General features: G+C 43.1%; 1 pseudogene; it reads left to right on the top strand.

Moving 5' to 3' along the window:
* Positions 1-10957: 10957 nt before the first annotated feature.
* LOC122753331 lies at positions 10958-12778 on the top strand (annotated as a pseudogene).
* Positions 12779-24837: the final 12059 nt, after the last annotated feature.

The raw sequence follows: 24837 nt of genomic DNA, 5'->3' as shown, positions 1-24837 counted from the left end.
GGGTGAGAATGATATCATTTTTGTCTTTGTATCTACAGTCCTGGATACAGTCAGTGTTTAATAAATGTTTGTTGAATTGAATTTTTCCATTTCTTTGCCATAAAAACCCCATCCTTTTAGTAGGACCAATCTCACTGATGTAGTAGGAAGAAAACAATATGGTTTTAAAAGTTGCTCACATTTATATAGTACTTAGAGAAAAATAATTTACAAATTAAGAGGCAACATGGTGTGTTGGACAAAGAGCCAGCTCAGAGTCAGCTACTATTTTTTTTTTTTTTACTATATCATCTTAGTACCTTCCTTTGCTAAGGACTAATTTTATCTACTAGCTGTTTGGTAATGGGAAATTTACCAGTAGGGGTTCATGAGATACAATTTTAGGAGTATCCATCCACAGGTTACCCTAGAACCTGAGACAGCATCTGCCCTTCGAGGACCTAACCATTAAGTTCAAGCATAAGTTAGGGGGGATAACCCAGTCTGGTCACAACAGCACCTGTGTGCCCGTGGCTACCAGGAGGTTCACATCTCTGGGACAACTGGAAGGAAACAAAGCATTCTGTGTACCACATTTAGATTTTGTCTCTTGTTTCCATGTCCCACGATGTTTCTTGCCAACTGGGTACTCTCTGGATGTGTCAGTAAAGGGACATAGTACAGAATTCCCAGACTCGCTTTTGCCTTGCGTCATTATCAAAATATACATATTTTGAAACCTTGGGTAAGTCGTTTCAACTCTTTGAGCCTTAGTTTCCTCATCAATAAAATAGAAACAATAATATGTTCATTACCTATCTCACAGGGATATTTCTGAAAGTACTCACTAAACCTTAAGGCACAATAAAGTTGTGTTTTGACTATATTAACTAATCTCTCTGTCTCTCTGTCTCTGTCTCTGTCTCTGTCTCTGTCTCTGTCTCTCCCCCTCCCTCCCTCCCTCCCCCTCTCTCAAAAACCTCCTTTCCTCACAAGTGCAAGCTCTTGTTGTTATTTTCTATAGATAGCAGAGGTAGGTCATGCCTGTGGCTATTCTAGATGAGTTATATCTAGATTTATTGGAACTTCCCTTTTCCCTCCTCTAAACAGAACTCTTGAAAATTCCTTCATCTTCTTTGTTGTGGGCATAATGACAAATACCCAATGTGGTCATTGTCACCCTTAGCAGAGGTAGAGAAGAAGGCTACGGTTGGCCAGCCTTTGATGGGGTAATGAGATGATTATGCTGGGTGGAGGGAGACTTGAGGAGAGTGGGAGGCTTCCCTTAGATGTCTTCTTCTTCTTTTTTTTTTTGCAGGGCAATGAGGGTTAAGTGACTTGCCCAGGGTCACATAGCTAGTAAGTGTCAAGTGTCTGAGGCCGGATTTGAACTCAGGTCCTCCTTCATCCAGTGTTAGTGCTTTATCCATTGTGCCATCTAACTGCCCCTAGATGTCTTCTTTTTAACTAAGAGTGGGAAGGAACTCAATTTTCCTCAGCAAGTATTGAGTCCAGATGTAAAAACAAGTATGGTTTGTTTTCAAGGTCCCAAACCTTTGGGCCTTCTCTCTCCTTCTGTAGAGCCCTTTTATACCTGGTGCCTCTCCACTGAGTGCCCTATGACCCTAGGCCTAGCCCTTGTTATGGATGTCCTGAACTGACCATCTTCCTACTTTCCCCTTTAACTCTCTGCTGTGGGTTCCTGTTCATTCTCTTCCCACAACCCATGGGAATTCTGTTGACTGGAATCTCCTCCCCTGCCCAGTTCCCTTTGCTTTCTCACATTTCAGCCCACAGGTCTGGTACATCAGTTTCTCATACTGCCACAAAGGGGAACAAGGGGACTCCCTCCCCAACCGAGTAACACAAGGATTTAGAGTTTAGCATGGGGGAGGCTTGGCTAGCTAATTAAAAAATGAACTGGGTGCTTTAGGGAACTGCAAGCTTGATGAGTTAAGATGTAGCAGATAGGATAGCTAAAGCCATTTCAGGCTACATTAAGAGAGACAGGTTGTCCTGAGTCCAGGACTCAGAGGTCTTCTTATATGCTTGGCTATACTCAGATAGCATCTAGGGTACCATATTAGTTCTAGACAGCATATTTTCGGGAGAGTATTGATAAACTAGAGGGTGTCAAGAGGAGGGTAGATTTCTCAGAGGACTAGGGATTTCCATAAAGGGATCAGTTAAAAACAAAATTAGGGATATTTATTTTGGAAAAGAGAGGGCTTAGGGGAACATGATAGCTGTTTTCAAGTATTAGAAAGATTACTTAGGAAGTAAAATTAAATTTTTTTCTGATTAGCCCTAGAGGGCAGAGCCATGAGCCTTTATGAAGAAGGCACTATGCTAAATGCTAGGTGAAAGTTGCAAAGAGCCAGATTTAGGCTCAAATAAGGAAAATTCCTCATGTATATATAGGGGGCCCAATGTCTATGAATCTAGAAATCAGCTGGCTGATTTATTTCCAAAAGCTTAAGAAGAAATATTGTTTGAGTTTAAAATTCCACTAAAAATTACTGCAATGTATAAAATATTTGGGACTCTACCTACCAAAAACATGTATGAGAATTATATGACTATAACTACAAAACACTCATTACAGAAATAAAAACATCTGAATGATTGGAGAGACATTAAGTGTTCATTGTTAGGCTGTGTCAGTAATAATGATGACAATGCTACCTAAATTAATTTACATTTTTAGCACTATGGCAATCAGATTACAAAAGAGCTGCTTTATAGATATAACAAACCATAACAAAATTTACTTGGAGGAACAAACAAATCAAGAATCATAAAAGAAAAAAAGGAGAAAAAAAAAGTGAGAAGGAAGAATCTGTAGCAGCACCTGATTTCCAATTGTACTCAAAGCAGTGATTATCAAAACTAGTTAGTATCGGTTTAAAAAAAGAAAAAGAAAAAAGAAAAGTTGATCAGTAAGACAGATTGGGAACATGAGATCCAGAAGTAAACAAGTATAGCAGCACAATATTGCTTAACCCAAATACCCAGCCCAAATCCTGAGGTAAGGATTGGCTATTTGACAAATACTGCTGGGATTCTCAAAAGAAGAGATACAAGCTATCAAGGTGGATTTTACTTCACGGAACTATGCATATGTTATGAGGGTTTTTTCTTCTTTTATGATTCAGTGGGGGTGGGGGAGAAATGATAAATGCTTGCAAAAACAAATGAGCAGGGGCAGCTAGGTGGCACAGTGGATAAAGCACTGGCCTTGGATTCAGGAGCACCTGAGTTCAAATCCAGCCTCAGAACTTGACACTTAACTAGCTGTGTGACCCTGGGCAAGTCACTTAACCCTCACTGCCCTGCAAAAACAAACAAACAAACAAACAAACCAAATGAGCAAACATTAAAGCAGACAAACAAAAGATCCAACCATGTAAAAACGCTCCAAATGACTAATAATAAGAGGAGTGCAAATTCACATAAATTTAAGGTTCTACATCATAACTATTTGATTTTCAAAGATGATCAAAAAAATAAATGACAGTGATTATAAAGAGGCAAGCATGGTTCGTGGAGCTATGAAAGTGGGCCAATCATTCTGAAAGGCAAGTTGGAACTACATGTGTATTTGGTTTGCTTGACCATACTTATTTGCTACAGGGAGGCACATGTTTATGTGTGAGACTTAAATGAAAGTGATATTAAAAAAAAAACAAACCAAAGAAAAGCATGGAAATTAATCATTTAAAAAGTACAATAAAAGAGCAAAAGGAAGTTCATAAAGAGTGCAAAGATAAGAAAGGCAGTGTTGGAACTATCATGTAAAATTCAAAATATATCAAATTAGCAATATGCTAAACAGAAAAGATTCTAGGTTTCAGATAGAATCCTCTCTTTTTCTCTGTCTCTGTCTCCCTCTCTCCCTCCCTCTCTCTGCATTTCTGTATCTGTCTATCTGTCTCAGTTTCCACCTCTCTGTCTGTCTGTCTGTCTGTCTGTCTGTCTCTCTGTACCTGGAACTGTGAGAAGATATAGAAATATAACAAAGAAAGGCAGTCCCTGCCCTCAAAGAGCTCAAATTCTATCAGGACACAGAAATGCAAATAAAGAGGTACATACAAGGTATATACAGATTAGGTGAAGGTTCTAGAATCATTTCTTTGTTTAGGGAAATGTTCATGCTTGTTAAGGTCACAATAATGAAAAGGAAAATTAAAAAATGAAAAGAAAGTTAGCCTGTTAGATGAGCCATTCTGGGAGATCCCTTTCAGCTTTGTCAGAGAATCTGCCATGCACACTGAATCGCCATTTCTGATAGTTTTGTCCCGAGTAGGTCACACTTCCTCAACAGATTCCCCTCAGGACTTGATTTCCTTCCATGGTTGACTGATCTGGAGAACAACTTGTGATTTTAGAACAGAAATTCATCAGGGCCCACACACTCATTCCACTTCTCAGCAGGGGTGAGAAAGGATTTGCCAATAAGTTAGTCTAATGTCCCCATCTTGCCCTGAGCATCTGGCAGCTTTCCAAATTAGATAGAGTTATTGGTGGGGAGTGGGGGAGGATCTTGGAGTTATAAGATTTGGAGAACTGGGAGGGACATTGGTAATCGCATACACTCCAGAGCCTTCAACATTCACCTCACTTTACTTTTTTGGAAAGAGTGCCGACTTCCAGTTGTTTCTCAAACAAGGTCTGGTCAGTGGTCCCAAACATCTCGGGAAGTAAAAGATGGAGGTTTGGGGACTTTGTGTTGTGGGCAAAGGGTTGTCAGTGTATTTGCTTTAGAAAATGCTGGCTTTCTCCATTAGAGGGATATTGGAGAAGCAGGAGGGTAAGAGTGGGAGAATGACATGGAGTTTTGGGAAGAGAAGGGAACTTTTCTTGAGAGGGAAAAAAGGCATAGAGTGTGGCATAGTGGAAGATGAATGAAGCTTGTAGTCTGAGGAGTGGGGCTCAAATACCAGCTCTATTAATCTCTGCCTGTAAGACCTTGGGTAAGTCACTTCCTCCTCTGTAAAATGAAAGGGTGCAAATAGATGGTCTCTCTGGTTCCTTCCAGCTTTAAATGCTGAGATTTCCACCACTGATCCAACGATCTATGGTTTCTTTTCCTCTGTGACCTACTCTTTCAATCTGCCTGAGCCCTGTGTCGGAAGGGACACAAGAGTTTCAGAATTATGTTTTTAAATGATTGAAAGAAAAGTGAAATTTCAGATGAACAGTCCTTCTGTTCCTCTGGGAACATCTAATGCAGTTCTGTGGTTCGGGTGTGGTCTCAGAGCAGTTTGCCAGCTCAGGTCACTTATAAAGATCCTCTTCCTCTGTTTAAAAATTTCCTATAAAATTGATCTTAATCCAAATTTGAATCTACCTTGCCAATAACCAGGTCAGATAATAAGAGTTAGCTTAGACCTTATGTTTCTATTATTAGAAAATGAAATTTGGAACCTTTTAGACTAGAGGCTTTTTACTATCCTAGGTTGTCCAGTTGTTATATATGAAATTCAGATACAATCAGAAAATTAGAATCTGATTTTTATACTTGGCATTATTCATTCCCTCATTAGGAGGATGAGATTCCACTAAGGAACCTCTGAATACTTTAAAAAAAATTTTTTTAAGGGCAATGAGGGTTAAGTGACTTGCCCAGGGTCACACAGCTAGTAAGTGTCAAGTGTCTGAAGCCAGATTTGAACTCAGGTCCTCCTGAATTCAGGGCCAGTGCTTTATCCACTGCACCACCTAGCTGCCCCCTTGAATACTTTTTATAAGAAAATGGATTCTAACACAAAAATGAATTTATTTAAAAGTTGCTAGATTAACTTCAGTTATAACAAAAGGTACAAAAATACATTGAATAATTAATTTTACAACAGTGTATAGCAAGTAACTTATTTACAATAGAAACATTTTTGACTTCTAGTCATGTTCAAATGAATAACTCCTTACAAAAGTAAATGTCTCTTTAAGGCATTTACAAGGTAGACTACAAGCCATTCTTCTTCTAAGAAAACTAACTGTGCTGATATTCCTTTCATTAACACAGACCTGAGACAGTTATGATATTAACTTCACTAAATAACCGAATCATATCCTGCTTTCACAAATCTTTGAATCATTTGCCTAAGTATTCCCATAGCATTGTGAGAAATTAAAGGAAGTAATTCTACAGTAATGGAATAATGTTGGGGGCAGCTAGGTGGCTCAGAGGTAAAGCACCAGCCCTGAATTCAGGAGGACCCGAGTTCAAATTTGGCCTCAGACACTTGACACTAGCTGTGTGACCCTGGGCAAGTCACTTAACCCTTATTGCCCCACAAAAACAAAAACAAACAAAAAAAAGGGAATAATGCTTCCCTAACTTCATGTCAGTTCCAGGAAAAAGTTCTGTAGATGGACAATTGCATTGAGCCAGGCTTAAAATTAGCCAGGTGGGATATTTTTCATTCCATATGTCATGCTGGGGATATCGAGTCAGGAGAATCCTACCTCAGTCCTTGCTAATAATTGTTCTTCCTTCCTTTCCTATGAGAACCCCATCTGTAGTTTATGTATGTAAAATCCCAGAGGGTTGCTGACATCACGGATTGTTGGTTCAATAGCATTTCTGATCCCATAAGGTCCCATAGCAAGTTCCAATAAGGATTGTTTTAGGTCAATTTAGCTCTCAAGATTCACATATCCTAGATAAAAAGCATTGATTATAGTCTTACATTGGTAACAGTGAGAAATCCATTACAGAAAAATCATATCTTATCTTGATGTAACTACTACTCATGTTAATTAGGTGCTTTTTCATCCCTAAATTCAACATTATACAAATGATTTTGCTTTAAGATGCTTAATAACAAACAATAAAAGACTTGGAATGGGATGTGTAAATAATAATCCCAAATTGTATACAATGTTTGACAATGTTTGATATGCTAGTATATCATATAATAGTATATAGTAAAGCAATGTTTTACTAGACAATGTTTGATATACTAGTATATCATATAATAGTATATAGTAGACAGTGTTTGAGAAAAGTAGATCATGTAATAGTATATAGTAAAGCAATGTTTTACTAGATAATCTTTGATATGCTAGTATATCAAACCCTTGGCTCGCACATGACTGAGTCTAAGGAGGATGGGTTTTGCGTGTGCTGAATGAAATGTTGCTCAGATGGGATCTCCATAGAAATCATGGGCTAGATGGTTTTCCATTGATTAGTTGTGTCAGAAAAAAAGGAACTAATTCAATTTGGGGAAATTTTTAAGCACCCAATTATTGCCACTTGTTGGGAGGAGGGGAAGGAGTGGTGGGATACAGATAAGCTTTTGCCCCTACAGAGCACAGAGGTTCCAGATCAGAAAGCGAATTCCTCAATGATTGGAATCCAAACTGAAAAGGAAATGTCTCCTTTACTTTCTCAGTCTTTTGCTTCATGCACAAGACACAACTGGAATGAATTCCTACAGATCTTGATGGCTGACCTTCCCAGCTATCATAACTTTCTCATTTATTAGAAAATGGATTTAAGGACAAAACAATAAAAGAGCAAATGGTCAGCCTGGTGTGGTAGATAGATGGTGTCTGAGAGCCCCCAGAGACCTACCTCTGACCCTCCCTGACTGTATGACCTAGGCAAGCCTTTTAACTTTTTTTTTTTTTTTTTGCAGTACAGTGAGGGTTAAATGACTTGCCTAAGGTCACACAGCTAGTAAGTGTCAAGTATCTGAGGCAGGATTTGAACTCAAGGTCTTTCTGAATCCAGGGCCAGTGCTTTATCCACTGCACCACCTAGCTGCCCCCTAAGCCTTTTAATTTCTGAAGGCCTCTAGGCAATTTTCTAAGACCATAAGTTAAAGAGAAGCTACTGTTCTCCATTGGAAGAGGGGTTGGCTGGGGTTGGGGAACAGGGTTTGTTCATGAGTAGCTGGGAGTTCAGTATCCCTAGGATGGGTAGAATTTAAGGTGATGGGAGTATGCTATGAGAAATAGTCCAGGGAGAGTAATAATGAGAGGTCTGTTAAAGGAGCTGGGTGAGTCCAAAGGCATTCTTTAAAGTTCATCTTCATGGCAAGGGGTCATGTTGCATCCTGTGAGGCCCCAGGTGTCTGACCTCATAGCAAACAGAAGTAGGAGTAATGCTGCAGGGAATATGGGAACTGGTTCAAGTTACAAGAGGTGGTGCTGGTGCCAGGAGACCTTATCCTTTGTATGGAAGCCAGGTGGGAGGGGGTGGTGACTTAGGCACCTCATGGCAAACTCAGGGTCTGTGGTTGTCTGGGTGAGCTCTGGTTCTCACCTCTCTTTGCATCTACTGCTCTGCCTGGTTTCAACTTCATGGAAAAAGATGGCCTTTCCAGGATGAACTCAACACTTCTAAACTGTCCACCATGCTGCTAACTCAATTTTTTTTTTTAATTTCTAAAAAAATTTTAGACTTTTATTTTCCAAATTACATGTAAAAGCAATTTTTTTTTTTTTTGGTGAGGCAATTGGGGTTAAGTGACTTGCCCAGGGTCACACAGCTAGTAAGTGTCAAGTGTCTGAGGCCAGATTTGAACTCAGGTCCTCCTGAATCCAGGACTGGTGCTCTATCCACTGCGCCACCTAGCTGCCCCCTGCAAAAGCAAATTTTGACATCAATTTTTAAAAAAACCTTTGTGTTCTATCTTCTCTTCCTCCCTCCCCCACCCCAAGAACTCAAACAATTCAACATAAATTATACATGAGTAATCAGGGCAAACAATTCTACCTTATCTAGGTTGTCAGTGGAAACAGATAAAAACAAAACTTCAGATTAAGGAATTGTCACACACAAAAAAGTGTTTCAGTCAGTTTTCAGATATCATCAGTTCTTTCTCTGTAGATGTACTGCAATTTTCCTAGGTTCTTCAGAGTTATATTGGATCATTGCCTTGCTGAAAATAACCACGTGCTTCCCAGCAGATCATCTTACACTAATGCTGTTATCTTGTATACAGTACATTTCTCTCCACTTCAGTTCATGTGGGTCTTTCCAGGTTTTTCTGATAGCATCCTGTTCATCACAATTTCTATATAGTACCTTGAACTTGACAGAGAATTTTCTTCACAATAGCCCAGCAGAGTAGGTACCGTACATTTTGACATTGTAGTCAATCAATGTAACTATTTCCCTCCATCCCATTCCCTTCAATATTTATTTCATTGTCTACCTTATTTTGCCCTAATCCTCCTCATAAGTGTTTTGCTACTGACTGCCCCTCCCCCTCTCTACCCTGCCTTCATTCACCCTTCCCTCCTTATCCTCTTCCCTTCCTACTTTCCTGAAGGGTTAAATAGATTATTCTTCCCTATTGGGTGTGTGTGTTATTCCCTCCTTGAGTCTTCTCTGTTGAGGTTATGGCCTTTGAGCTAATTCTGTTTTCTAAATTTTTCTTCCTCCCTCCCTCCTCAACTCTCCCTATGAAATCAAGCAATTCAATGTATGTCATACATGTGGTGTTATGCAGAACATCTTCACCTTCCTCTAAAGTGTTTTCCTTTTTACAGCTCCCTCCCCCAAACTTCCCATCCCTCCTTCCCCTCTTCTCCCCCCACCCCCATCTCCTTTTCCTTCCACTTTTTCTCAGGCCAAAAATATATTACTATACCTGCTTGAGTATGTATGTTATTCCCTCTTTGAGCCAATTCTGATGACAGTGAAGTTCACTCACTCCCCCTCTTCCCCCCTCCCCTCCATAGGCTTTTTTCTTGTTTCCTTCCAATCTTTTTTTTTTTTTTTTTTGGTGAGGCAATTGGGGTTAAGTGACTTGCCAAGGGTCACACAGCTAGTAAGTATCAAGTGTCTGAGGCCAGATTTGAACTCAGGTCCTCCTGACTCCAGGGCCGGTGCTCTATCCGCTGCACCACCTAGCTGCCCCTCTTGTTTCCTTCCTATGAGCTACTTCTCTCCATTCCACCTCTCCCCTCCCCCCTCCCCCAGTCTATTCCTCCTACCCCTCCCCCTTATTTTAAAGATGTCATCATGGGTTAGCTAGATGGCACAGTGGACAAAGCACTAGCCCTGGACACCATGTCTCTGTCTTCTCTCCCCTCTGATTGGAGGGCTGGAGGGAAGAGTACCAAGCTCCTCCTAAGACCTTCCTTTAGAGAGGACAAAACTGGACTATAAGATATTCACTCGGGGGGCAGCTAGGTGGCGCAGTGGATAAAGCACTGGCCCTGGATTCAGGAGTACCTGAGTTCAAATCCGACCTCAGACACTTGACACTTACTAGCTGTGTGACCCTGGGCAAGTCACTTAACCCCCATTGCCTCGCAAAATAAATAAGTAAATAAATAATTAAAAAAAAAATACTCAGCTTCTCATCTGCTGTCCTGTCTGGTTTCAACTCCATGGAACAATACCTCCTCTGGTGTTTTACCTCCTTCTCCCAACCCCAACCCCATGCTCCCCTCTTTTCCTATCTCATTTTGCGTGTTGTCTCCCCCTTTAGACTGTAAGCTTCTTGAGGTCATTCTTTTTATTACTTGGATCTCCAGTACTTAGCACATAGTAGGTGCCTAATAAATGTTTATTGGATTGGATTATTGGATTGCATTGTTTTGGTGCCCTGGGGGGCTCTGTTTCCCAAAGCCCTACTTTCTCTAACCCAAGACTCAGTTACCTTAATTTCTTTTCTTTTTTTTTTGGTGGAGCAGTGAGGGTTAAGTGACTTGCTCAGGGTCACGCAGCTATTAAGTGTCAAGTGTCTGAGGCCAGTTTTGAACTCAGGTCCTCCTGAATCCAGGGCCAGTGCTTTATCCACTGTGCCACCTAGCTGCCCCAGTTATCTTAATTTCAAATCATGGTGTCCTACTCAAATAAGAAATCCAATTTCTATGAATATTGATTTCTGTTCCCTTCTCTTGACATAGCCACAGAGCTCACCCAGAGCAGGATCTTGGTGACTAAGGAATCAAGGGCAAGGGCAAGCTGAACTGTTTTGGCTTGCCTCCCAAGCATCTCCTCACCCTGACCATGAAGGTCTTGTTGGCTGCCTTGTCCTTTGTCCTCCTTTTGGACTTCTGCTTAGTGATGCAAATTGAGCAAAGTAAGTTTGCTTTTTTTTCCTAACTGCTTCGAGGTGTTTCTCATGGGTCCTCATTCAGCTCTTTCTTTCACAGCTGGCTCAGCTGACTTCACCCCCTGCTGCAATAACTTTGTCAACCATCGGATTCCACAATCTCTGGTGATCGGTTATGTGAGAACCAGCCCCCGGTGCCCCAAGCCTGGAATTCTGTGAGTACTTCATGTGCTGACGTTCTCTGAAAAGACAAGAGGAGATGGGGCGATGTACAACAGGGCATGGAGAACAGCCCTTGCTAAAGTCTGAGAATCTCTAAGGATCCAATGGGGAAGAAGATCAGACTTGTGTTTCTTGATCTCATCCTATGGGACTAGGAATCATGGGTAGAAATTTCAGAGAGGCAGATTTAGGATCAATGTAAGGGAAAACAAGTAAACTTCCTTTTGGATAATGGCTCTAGAGCTGGGACTAATCTTAGAGGCCATGGAGTCCAACACCCTAGTTTACAGATGAGGAAACTGAGGCAAACAAGATCCAGGGTCTCACAGCTAGTAAGTGTCTGAGGCTGGATTTGAATTCAGGTCTTTGGGACTCCAGACCCGGCACTCTACCCACAGTGCCACTTAGCTGTCTGGGAGTCAAAAGACCTAGATTCAAACCCCAGCATTGTCATTTATGACCTTTGTGGCCTTGGGCATCTCCTTTCACTTTCTTTGGGTCTCTTAGACTTCTATAGGCTCTTCCATATAGCTGTAATCCTAGGATGGGATGACGTCTGACCACCCTTCCTGTTCTAAATTGGTGATGCTATAATCATAAGTTAGAAACATTTATAACATAGTGTTATAATTGTATGTTATACAACATGGGTGGAATGATAATATATGGATAATATTTATAGGATCATAAAATAGTATGAAATAAGACATGTATGTAATATATTATTTATTATAATAAAATACGTACCAAATATTCACATTACCTCACATCACAGGCCACCTGGTTAGGTAAGGGCCATCTTTCTTTTCTCAGTAGCCTTGAGATTATTCTGGGGAAGGGGGAGGTAGTGCTAGCACCTGGAATGGGAGAAAAATGGGCCTCCCTGAAAGTCCTTGCCCGAACAGGGAAACCAGGCACCTTCCCAACCATTGGAGAATCTTCCCAACCCTCAGGGTGTGAATGCAGGGGAGGAATGGGGGATAGGATTGAGAGACAGAGGGGACCTCAGAGATCATCTAGGCTAATCCCTTTGTTTTATTGAGGAGAAGTGATGAGGGTTTTCTAAGGTCCCACAAGGAGTAAGTATTAGAGATGGCCTTTTGATTCTAGAACTAGGGGTCTTCGAAGGACACCACAATGCCCCTGTGGGGTGTGGTAGGGAAGATTGCTCGTTTGGAGATGATGGAAAAAGCTCTGAGACCTCCCAGCAGATTGAGATGAGCTAGTTGGGAATCTCCTTCCTGTACTGGACCTGATGGGTTCTGGGTAGGAGCTGATCTGGTTGAAGGCTGGGAGAGAGAGACACCCCAGGGAGGAGACCCAGGAAGTGCTTCAGAGGGAGGGGCTCATAACCCTAGGAAGATGAAGGCAAAAGTCAGGGTGCAGAGAGGGAGAAATGAGAAGAGAAGTGCATTTAATTCCTGCAGCTTCTTTGAATAAAACCCATCTGCTTTTCAATTCTCAGGTTTGAAACCAAGCAAGGACTGAAAGTCTGTGCCAATCCAGCTGTCAACTGGGTGCAGAGGTATATGAAAAGCCTGGGCCGCAGCTAAGCTGGGGCGGGGTGGGGGGAGAGGGTGGCAGGTGAAATAGGACAAGGAAAGTCAGCTGGAGCATTCCTGTGTCCTTTTGCTAGTGCCAACCTGGTCCTGGCCCCCAAGGGTGGCAGGCAGCCTCATACCTGCTATTCCTACCCCAGAGGGCAGGATGGATAGATACAGGCCAAGCTGCTGCCACAATCTAGGGGAGAATAAAAGCCTTTGAAAAAAAAAGATTCTCTTGGTTTTCCTGGGGGTGTGTCGGGGTGTGTGTTGAAAGGATGTTGCTTCTCTTTTCTACCTTCCTGGACCAATCCATAACAAAGAACCTTCTCACCAATCACAGTGGGGAGAGGGAGACTGGGACAGGCACAGGGCTCATGTTTATGATGAGAAGGAGCTGGAAGTCCCCCACCTTGAATTTATGATGGATGGAAGGAAGGATGGAAAGAAGAGAAGGAAGGAAGGAAGGAAGGAAGGAAGGAAGGAAGGAAGGAAGGAAGGAAGGAAGGAAGGAAGGAAGGAAGGAAGGAAGGAAGGAGGGAAGGAGAGAAGAAGGGAAAGAGGGAGGGAGGGAGGGAGGAAGGAGAAAAGAGAAAGGAACAAAGAACCAGAGAGGAAGAAAAAAAGGAAAGAAAAGGTTCACTAAGATTATTTGTGATATTGCATCTCTCTGGTGGTTCCCTGGAGTTCTGGGAATCCTCCTCTTTTGTTTCTCTCTTCGAATCTGACAGACTCTTGGTAACTCTGAGACCTGACAGTGCTGGGGATCTGATATCCTGGGGGGATGAAAGGGCAGGGCTGTAATGGGCTTAACCCAGCTCTGATCCAGAAAGAATCACGAAGAAGATTAAGATTTGGTCCCCTGGAGTAAGAAATCTCCCTGCTCTCCTCCAGCCACATCAAAGAAACCCCATTGTTGGGGGGGAGGGGGAGGGAAGGATGGCCTAATCCCTTCGATGCAATCACAGCTACGAAAAAGAAAACTTCAGGTGCTTTAGCAAGTAGCAGGGATGCTGCGATTCCCAGGAGATAAATGAACACATGTTGTCCACCTCATTTGGCCTGCTAGTTCCACACCATGAGATCAGGCACTGTAGCAATACCTGCTCTGGATTTCCCAAAGTAGCAAGAGTGAGACAAAGTTGCGCAGGATCGTGGAATGTCAAAGCTGGATGGGCCTTGGTCTGAGCACCTCCTTTTTCAGAGAACGCTGAAGCCCGAAAGAGGGAAGATGATTGGTCCATATGTGTCCTTGTTGTAGTCAGGGTCAACATCTTCCTGGGAGAAGCAGCTCCCAGAAACCTCAACTGATGAATCAAACATAGAAGGGAAAGACTATCTCTTTCCACTTTCTGTTTTTCTCAAGCCATGTCTTTGTTTTTCAATAACTAGTTCTCCCCACTTTCTCCCCCATCCCTGCCTCCCCCACATCCCCACCCCCGACTTTTCTTCCCAGTCACCTAGGCTCATAAGCTCAGTTTCCTACTTCTATTCCTCATTTGAATCTGTTGTCAAATCTCTTTTCTACCTTCAAAATATCTCTCCCCTAGGTCCCCTTTTCTCTACTGACATGGCCACCTCTCTGGTACTAGCCCTCATCCCTCACCTCTTATTGGACTATTCTCCTAAGTTGATCTCTGCCTTTCCCCACTAGTTCATCCTCTACTCAGCTGCAAAAAGTGATTTTCCTAAAGCACATTTCCGGTGCCCTGTCATCTCCCTCCCCCCTACACAAGGAGCGCCACTGACTCAGTATTATCTCCTGGATCAAATCTAAGTCCTCTGTTTGTCATTCAAAGCTCTTCATCACTTGACTCCTTCCTGCCTTTCTAGCCTTCTCATGTTTTTAACTCCTCGACATTTTCAGGGTCCAGGAGCCCAGAGACACCAGACTCCTCGATGTTCCTCATACACGACACTGTCATTTTACAAGCTCTCCCCCATTGTCCAGTCTTTCCTCAATTGATAGCCATCCCCTCAATTTCCACTTTGATACCACTAAAAAAACAAATGGATATAAATTTTTTTTGCATATAGATCCTTTCCCTTTTTTTTTTTTGTTTTTGTTTGTTTATTTGTTTTGGTGAGGCAATTGGGGTTAAGTGACTTGCCCAGGGTCACACAGCTAATAAGTGTTAAGTTTCTGAGGCCGGATTTGAACTCAGGTACTCCTGACTCCAGGGCCGGTGCTCTATCCACTGCGCCACCTAGCTGCCCCTCTACATTAACTTTTAAAGGGACTTTTACTACTAGTATCCACAAGAAAAGGGCAGCTAGACAGGTCACTGGGCTGGGAATCAGGTCTCACTGAGTTCAAATCCAGGCTCAGATACTGACTAGCTATGTGACTCTGGGCAAGTCTGGTTGCCTCAGTTTCCTCATCTATAAAATAAACTGGAGAAGGAAATGGCAAACCACTCCAGTATCTTTCCCAAGAAAACCCCAACATGAGGTAACAAAGATTTAGACATGACTGAAACAATTGAACAATGAGAATTTAAGGGGCAGGACTATATGTTTCACAATCTATGGGGTCACAAAGAGTCAGACATGACTGAAATGATGGAAGAACAACAACAAAATCTATAGGAAGTTAGGCTGCATGGTGTAGTGTAGAGAGAGCTGAACTTAGACCCAGGAATACCTGGACTCAAGTCCTATCTCAGGCCATGTAACTGGGTGAAGGCACTTACTTTCTCAGTGTCCAAGGAAATTCTGTAAAAGAAGGTGCTGGCCTGCGTAGGTCATAGGGATTTCTGCATCAAGGAATTCCCTATACCAACGAAATCACAAGTTCTGTCAGGTACCTCTGCTTACTACAGAAAGTAGATAAACAGGGGCAGCTAGGTGGTACAGTGGATAGAGCACTGGCCCTGGAGTCAGGAAGACCTGAGTTCAAATCCAGGCTCAGACACTTGACACTTACTAGCTGTGGGACCCTGGGAAAGTCACTTAATCCTCGATGCCCCTCCCCGAAAAGCAAATAAACAAAGGAGAGTTTGGACAAAAAATCTAAAGGTCTATTTCCAGTTGAGTGTCCAATTCAATTTCTAGCCCATCTTTATTCGGTCTCAGAAGTTACCACCTGCCTTCTCAAACTGTTTTCCACTTGACATTCATTCTACTCCTTGTAGCTTGGCTTGTGGTGGCTGATGACTCCAGAAAAGATCAGGAGCAGGACCGTGGTTATGTTCAGTTCTAAAGCCACAATGTAGAAAGGACCTTGATGGGCTACACAAGCAGAGATCATCAAGATGATGCAAGGTCTCAAGATCATACCATACAAGGACTGACCTGGTGGTGTTCAGCCTGGACAAGAAAAGACCGGGGGATGGAGTGTAGAACATGGTCACTGTCTTCAAGAGTTTGAGGAGATGCCATAAGGATGGGGCGATTCGTTCTTCTTAGCTCTAGAAGAGAGAACTAGAAGTGATGCAAAGAGGAGAATTTCAGTTTGAGGTAAGTGAGTAGGTTAATTTGAACAAACTGTAAAATGCATGAAGGGAGACAGAGAAACCTAGCCTGGACTCAGAGGCTTTAAATGCTTAGCTGAAGAGTTTGCGTTTTATCCTAGGGGCAATAGAGAACCACTGAAGGTTCTTGAGCAGAGGAGCTAAGTGTTCAGAGCAAGGCTTGAGGAGGATCATTCTGACAGCTGGTGGGGAATGTTTTGATTGACAGAGTTGATACCTCCAGGATACAGTTATTGTAAACAAGAAGGGAATTTCAAGGCTTAAAAAAAAAGAAATAGAGAAACTTGACCCAGATGCCAACTTTGGTTACTATGGGAAAGTCTGTCTTACTGGATTCATACCTGAACAACGGCTAGCAAGGTGTCTCCAAGGTGGTCACCTTGTTGACTGGGCACACGGCTGCATGCTGATCTCAAAATGGGGACGACTAAATTCACAAAAGCTTCCCTGGGAATATTGAGCTTGGCAAGACTCAGGCACAAGGTGAATGGCAGAAATCCTTCTGGCTCTCGGCTTAAAAATCATTACATTTGAATGTACCTCAAAGAAGAGGATGAGCCTTAGCCCAAACTGTGAAGCACGCGAAGATCTGGGGTCAGCGCCCTAGCTTCCTCTTTCAGTGAATTACTCCTTCCTGGAAAGCTGCTACCCTCAAGAGCTCAGAGCTCTCTACTGAGAAACCCTATGCAGAACTAGCTCTACCTTTTCTCAGACTTCAGAATTTTACTTCCTTTCTTTCTGTGAGCCGTACCAAGGTCCTTATCCCAGAAAAGAAAGCTGATAGACTGATTCATACTTAAGTGTGAATAGATGATGAAAAACAGGTTAAGATTTAGTTTGCCAGAGTGCTTAGATTATCAAGAGAATGCTTGTAAATGAATCTGTTTGACATTTAAAACCCTTTACAACCAACCCCCGCCTTACCTTTCCAGTTTTATCATCCATTCCTCCCCTTTCAAGCACTTTATGGTACAGTCAAATGGGCTTTCTGGCTCTTCCCAGCACACAGCCCTTGTATCTTTGTACCAACTGGTTGTTCTTCTTCCCCTCCCCCTTTCCTCCCTCCCAAACGCTGGCCCCACCCCCCACCCCCCAACCCCAATACCATGGAAGGACGGCATTCAGTCCTCAGTTCTGCTTTGGAGAATGGCTCCTTTCCTTCAAAACTCAGCATATTACCGCATACCTGAGGACTCTACTGACCCCTCTAGCTGCTGGTGCCTTTCCCCTGGAAATAACTTATGTTTCTTTTAAATTAAATTATTTATTTAATATTTTATTTTCCCTCTAATTACATGTAAAAAACACCTTTAACATTTATTTTTTAAATTTTGAGTTCTGAATTCTGCCCCCCCACTCCGCATTGATAAGGCAAGCGATTTTATACAGGTTATACACATGTAGTCATGCAAAACATATTTGCATATTAGTCATATTGTAAAAGAAAACAGACCAACATCAGAGAATTGAAATCCCCTGTCTATTCCACCTGTCTATTAGGTTGGCCCTGGTACTGAAATTGGGCCCACTGGGTTTCTTTTTTCTTTTTTTTAAATATAATTTTCTGGGGGCAGGGCAATGAGGGTTAAGTGACTTGCCCAGGGTCACACAGCTAGTGTCAAGTGTCTGAGGCTGGATTTGAATTCAGGTCCTCCTGAATCCAGGGCCAGGGCTTTATCCATTGCATCACCTAGCTGCCCCCACCCACTGGGTTTCTAAGGAGGGTGGGCTTTACTTGTGTTGAATGAAATGTTGCTCAGATGGGACCTTCATAGAAACCATGGGCTAGATGGTTTTTCATTGATTATTTGTATAAGGAAAAAAAGGCACTAATTCTATTTAGGGACATTTCTTAAGCACCCATTTATTGCCAGGTGTTGGGGGAGGGGAAGGACTGGTGGGATCCATATAAGGTTTTGCCCCCACAGAACATAGAGGATCCAGATGAGAAACTGACTGAATTCCCCAATGATTGGAATCCAAATTGAAAAGGAAGCATGTCTCCTTTACTTTCTCAGTCTTTTGCTTCATGTACAAGGCACAACTGGAATGAATTCCTACAGATCTTGATGGCTGACCATCTTAGCTATCATAATGTTCCCATTTATGAGGAAATGGATTTAAGGACAAAACAGTGAAAGAGCAGATGGTCTGTTTGAGAGGCAGCCTGGTGTGGTGGATAGATAGTTTGTCTGAAAGCCTATGATGGATCATGGTTGTGAGACCCAGACAAGTCCCTTAATTTCTCAATGCCCCTCGGTAATTTTCCAAGACCCTAAATTCCAGAGAAGCTGCTACTCTCCATTGGAAGAAGAATCAGCTGGGGTTGGGGAACAGGGCTTGTTCGTGAGTCGCTGGGGGGTTCAGAATCCCTAGGATGAGTGGAGTGTAAAGTGATGGGAACAAGCCAACTCTCCAGAAATCTCCCAGGCAGAGTCATTCTGAGAGCTATATTGAGGGTGCCCAGTGAGTCCAGAGGCTTTCTTCAAAGTCCAACTCCAGAGAGAGTTGGTCATGTTGTATATACTGTGAGACCCCAGGTGGCTGGTCTCACAGCAAGCAGTAGCAGGAGTTCTGGCTCAGGGCTTCTGGGAACTGGTTCAAGAGACAAGAGGTGCTGCTGGTGCCAGGAGGGCGTCTCCTATGTGTGGAATGGAGCAGGGTGGGGAGTGCGGGGGTGTGGGGTGGTGGTCTCTCAGACATTTCTGGGCATGCTCAGGAAGAGCCTGGGGCTGTCTTGGATGTTCCGACGTTTCATTTCCTGGGGCCCAGCACAGTGTCTTACGCGTAAAGTTAGGTCTTAATGAAAGCTTGTTAACTGATTTTTCCCTCAGCCTTCTGTATTAGCAAATAACCTTTTCGGGTTTCTTTGCTGGCTCATTCCATTTCTCTTGCCTGTTTCTGCTTTTTCCTTTCTCTTGCCAGGCCTGTATGTTTGCCTTCCTGAATATTAGAAGGAGATACAGTCTCAGCTACGTGTAGCCTGGGCTCAGTGTTTGAGCAATGTGGTATAAGGGGAGGCATTTTGGCTTTGGAATTCCAGATCTGACCCTCCTTAAGAGACTCTGGGCAACTCTCATTATCTCTGTACGCTTCAGTTTTTTCCTCTATATATTATGAGAGGCGTAACTACTGTAAAGAAAAATTGATCTTTTTTTTTTTTTTGGGCAGGGCAATGAGGGTTTGGTGACTTGCCCAGGGTCACACAGCTAGTAAGTGTCAAGTGTGTTTTCATACTACCTTCATATCTCAGTTGAGGAATTGCAGAGAAGGTGCCAACCTGTGTTTGTAGAGCGAATTTTCTTAGATGGGAGATATCCTTCTATCATTTAAATCTCAGCTCCAGTCCCTATTCCTGTTGCTCTCCTTTTTTTTTTTTTTGTGGGGCATTAAGGGTTAAGTGACTTGCCCAGGGTCACACAGCTAGTAAGTGTCAAGTGTCTGAGGCCAGATTTGAACTCAGGTCCTCCTGAATCCAGGGCTGGTGCTTTATCTACTGTGCCACCCAGCTGCCCCCTCTCCTATCTTAATATATCATTCCCTTACTCTCCCAGAGAGTCTGCCCCAATCTAAAGAATTAAAAAGAATGAACGAATAAGGAATTCTACAAGACTCGATAGATAAAGCATTGATTAATCCCTTACTATATGTCAGGCACTGTACTAAACACTGTGGAGCTAAAGAAAAGGAAGTGCTATAGCTCCTGCCCTCAAATTATTTTGTTTCAAGTTAGGCTTACTCATTCATTCTTTCATTTATTTTTTTTTTGCGTGGGGCAATGAGGGTTAAGTGACTTGCCCAAGGTCACACAGCTAGTAAGTGTCAAGTGTCTGAGGTCAGATTTGAACTCAGGTCCTCCTGAATCCAGGGCTGGTGCTCTATCCACTGAGCCATCTAGCTGCCCCATTCTTTCATTTATTTAAAACATTCTTTTAAAATTTTGAGTCCAAATTCTCCCCTTCCCTCCAGCCTCTCCCCTACCCATGGAGAAGGTAAGCAGTAGGATACCCAATCTATATGTGAAATATGAAAAAGGTATTTCCATAATAACTGGGTTGTAACCCCCCCCAAGAAAAATAAAGAAAATTAAAAATATGCTTCAGTCTGCACTCAGAGACCATCAGTTCTGGATGGTGGATAGAATTTTTTCATCCTTAGTCCTTTGGAATTGTGGGGGATCATGGTATTGGTGTTGGTATTGGTCAGGGGAGCTAATCTTTCATGGTTGGTCATCTTTGCAATCTTGCTGCTCCAGGGCAGCTAGGTGGCACAGTGGATAGAGTGCTGGCCCTGGATTCAGGAGGACCTGAGTTCAAATCTGACCTCAGACATTTAACACTTACTAGCTGTGTGACCCTGGGCAAGTCACTTAACCCCAATTGCCTCACCAAAGGAAAAAAAAAAAGAAAATAATGGCAGATTTAAAACAACAACAATAACAACAACAAAGAATCTTACTTAAAAGTCCAACGCAGATTTGTTTTAGAAATGATATTTACTTTCCCTATGATTCAGGTGCAATGTTTGCATAAAGAGGTACCACTTATTGAATAAAATCCTCAAGTACTTGGTGCTGCTGCCTCTCAGGCTAATGACACACTTCCGGACCCAGGTCTCCCTGTGGTTGGCCCAGTACTGATGGCCATTCCTGGTGATGAAGCTGGAGGTCAAGATGTAGAAGGAGAGAGCATGGAAGATTCAGCCCCAGCCTGCTCTTCTTCAGCAGAGCACGTGGCACTTTCTGCTTGCCTTCAATACTGAGCCTCGGTCCCTACGTCCACTCCTTTTGTGTCTCTATGGCTAGGCCCTTCTGGGATTTTCCTTCCTTTCCTTCACTGTCCTTCCTCTAAGATGGATGCAGGTTTTCCTAGAAGCTGAGGCAGTCTGTGATGGGAGTGCTGAGTTTGAAATAAGAGGTCAGTGTGACCTTGGGCAAGTCCCTTTAGTCAGTCAGTGAGCATTTATTAAGCACTAACTATATGCTGGGCATTGTGCTAAACTCTGTGGACACAAAGAAAGGTAAAACCAGTCCTAACAATCGTGGAACTCATAGTCGTAAAGGGGAAGGGGGATCATGTGAAAAAACTAGTCACGTACAAGATACATATGGAGTAGATGAATGATAGACTGAGAAGGGAAGGTACCAACAGTTAGGGGGACCCAGAAAGATCTCATCTAGAAGGTCAGATTTGAGCTGAGATTTGAAGGAAGAGGCAGAGGTGAGGGAGCAGGGAATATTTCATGCAGGAGGGACAACCAGCGCCAAGGCACAGGGATAGGATAGAGATTGTTCTGCCTGCATGTTGGCTGGATTTTAGAGGATGTAGAGAGGAATAATGCATAAAAATCCTGGAAAGATAGACAGGGGCCAAGTTATGATGCGACGTGCCTTGTTCTAAAATCAGTCAGTTGGGGGATATGGCCACTGGATGGTGTCTGAGGGTTTTTTTTTTTTTTCAGCTCTAGTGGGTCAGTCAGTCAGTCAAACATTTATTAAGTTCTAGACACTAGGCTAACCACTGAGCCTCTGGTCTTATAATTTTTCCAGCCCCAAATCTATGATCTTTTGATTCTGTGTGATCTTCAGTTCTCTCCCTCTCCCTTGTGCCCACCCAGAGAACTAGATCAAAGGTTTCTGGGCAGAACATTGCAGGTTAGTTTTTTTTCCCCTGGCGATCCTGGCTTGCACCCTTCTTAAATCACTCCTGCACATTGTGAGACATTCTGCAGCCTCAGCCATCTACCCAGTCCCCTCCCCAATCCCTTCTTGGTTTCTCCCCATAGTGTCTTGGACTCCATTCCCCCAAACATGGGCTGTAGACAGGGTACTCACATAATCTCTATTGCCGGTATCAAAGGAACTGACCACAAAGTAGCATGGAACCTTGTGGGTCAGATTTGTGAAGCAGCAGGACCCAGGTTTGATATCCTAAGCTGGAAGGAAAAGGAGAAGGAGGATCCAGGCCAGTCTCATTCTGATACATCTATCTCCTCAGAGGGTCTTCAAAGGAAGAGTTTTTCCCAAGTAGAGTTGGAAGGACATAAGTCTATTCTTCCTTTTTTTTTTTGCTCAAGTCTCTCCATATCTACCTTCATCTCCTTTTCTTACTCCAGTTCTTAACTCCCTTTCCTCTCCCCTCACCTCCCTTCCCCTTCTCTCTGTTCTCCTCTCAAGTCATATGTTGTGTGATGTGTGTGTATGTGTGTGTGTTGGGCGATGAGGGACTCAATTATGTGAGCCATAACAGATCCAGGATTATACCCCTCGGCAAGAGGAGGGTGTATAAATGCTTATTCCCACTCCCACTTTCATTCCACTATATTGAGAGGCCTTGGACATTATCCGAGAGGTACCAGAAGCATTGGACAAGATGGGAGAGGTTTGGCTACACCCCAAAGACAAGTTATTTGCTTTCTGTTGCCTCAGCTGTGAAATAGGAATGATCCTTCCAGTCCCATTTCAGGATTTCCTGTGAGGTCACTGAAGACAGGCCTGTGTGGAAATTTATTTTGATTTGGGGACCCTACCTTTAGGCTGAGATTAGAAAACCTTAGGCCCTCAGGGTCTCTTCTGTGTAGGAGGTGCTGGTGCCCCTCCCCCTCAGCTTCAGCTGAGCCAAAAAGCCCCAAGGGCTGTATGAGATGCCAGATCAGACAGCTGGGGAAAAAAGCCCCCAGCTCCCTCCGCCCTGAGCGGAACTATCCGAGAGATCCTAGGCTCTGGCGTAGCTCATGCCGAGGTCCCTGGGCGCACAGCAGGGGGCACGGGCCCCTGGAGCCCTGGGCTCTGGTGTAGCACGTGAGGCTTGAGTGCACCCCCCACCACCAGCCACAGCCCTGGCTGGAGGATTAGCTTGGTTTGTGGGGGCGCAGGAAGCCCCAAGATTTGAGTGGAGAGAAGAAAGCCTGGGAGTTAGACTCAGGGGGATAAGATGAACAATAACTCAGGACTAGGAGCAAGGAGGAAAGGCCAGCGGACAAGATTAAGAGAGGCAGACAAGATTAGAGGGGTGGCAAAGGCGGCAGAGGGCAGACTGACGGAGCAGACAGACAGACAGACTGACCAGGAGGCAGTGGAGAGCACAGAAGTGGTCAGCACAGGGTAGAGGTTGGAGAAAGTGAAGATTAAGAGGAGTTAGAAGAAAGTAGCTGAGCGGGGAAAGTAACATACCCTGAGGCGAGAGGTGGCTAAGGCCCTTATTGTCTTAAAAAAAGTTTGAGGCCCAGTAGGTGGGAAAGAGATGCAGTGGAAAGAGACACATCGCAATGCAGTCAGGTTGTACATTTTATTTCCCTGTATTCTTAATTTTAAATACTATCTCATAAATAAACTCTGCTTTGATTATTTAGTTAAGAGGCTTCTTAATCTTTAGCTTATCAATTTGGGAGCAGTGTGATGGAACTTTTTAAACGGCCCATACTAAGTTAATGGCAGTCAGCCAAATAGTCAAAAGTCCCCAGATTAGTCCTCCAGTCAGATTAGCCCTCAAATTAGCCCTAGTCATAAAAAATATTTTACACCTGTATTGCTGGGTTTGAATGCCAGCTGTTGGTGAGAAACAGATTGGCACCTCCTTTGGAGAGTGGCTGTTGGAGAGATGTGACTATTGACATTGGAAGTAGTGCCACTATGAATGAGATCATAGACTCAAAGAGCGGAATCCTGGAGATATATTTACAAAGTCTTTCATATCTCATTTGATCCTTATCATCATCCTATGAGGTAAGCTGGTGCAAGGCTTTATTTTCCTCCTTTTACAGATGAGAAAAATGGAGATAAAGTGACTTGTTTAGGGTCACACAACTTGTTAGTAGCAGGACTGGGATTCAAACTCAGGTCCTTTGATTCTAAATCTAATGGGATTCCCTATATCCAAATATGGGAGAAACAGGTTGGACTAGGGGACAAAGTTCCTTGAAAAACACAGTCTAGCCTCACATGGTTATCTTTCCACTAGCCTGATCTTCCCTGTACCCAGTTGGGGGAAAATATTGGGGGAACAAGCATTTATTAAGCACTGTGATAATGACTTTACAAATATCTCATTGTAGCCACATCAGTCAGTAAGTCAATAAACATTTATTAAGTGCCTAGTATGTGTCCGGGGGCAGGTAGGTAAATAGAATGCTGGGTCTGGAGTCAGAAAGACAAGTTCAAATCTTACCTCAGACACTTGCTAGCTGTGTGAACCTGGGCAAGTCATTTAACCCAGTTTGCCTCAGTTCCTCATCTGTAAAATGAGTTGGAGGAGTAAATGGAAAACCACTCCAGTACCTTTGTCAAGAAAACAGGGTCCCAAAGAATCAATCGTGACTAGAAAGTGACTAAACAACCAGTATGTGTCAGGCACTGTGCCAAGTACTGAAGATACAAAGAAAAGCAAAAGACAACATGAAACAACATGTAAAGGACTATGTACAAAAATATGGGATAAATTGGAGATAACCAGAGAGAGAAGATACTAGGAGCAAGGAAAGCTTCCTATTGTTATGGGGGAAATGGAGGAGGGTTTGGGGTAGGGGTTATTAGGAATTCCCCTTTAAAGAATTACACCCTTTTGCACAAAAATCCAATTAGAATAAAATAATATTTTATTT

This window comes from Dromiciops gliroides, chromosome 4 (assembly GCF_019393635.1).
Source record: "Dromiciops gliroides isolate mDroGli1 chromosome 4, mDroGli1.pri, whole genome shotgun sequence".
Lineage (NCBI taxonomy): Eukaryota > Metazoa > Chordata > Mammalia > Microbiotheria > Microbiotheriidae > Dromiciops > Dromiciops gliroides.
This window is presented reverse-complemented; position numbering and strand designations above follow the sequence as displayed.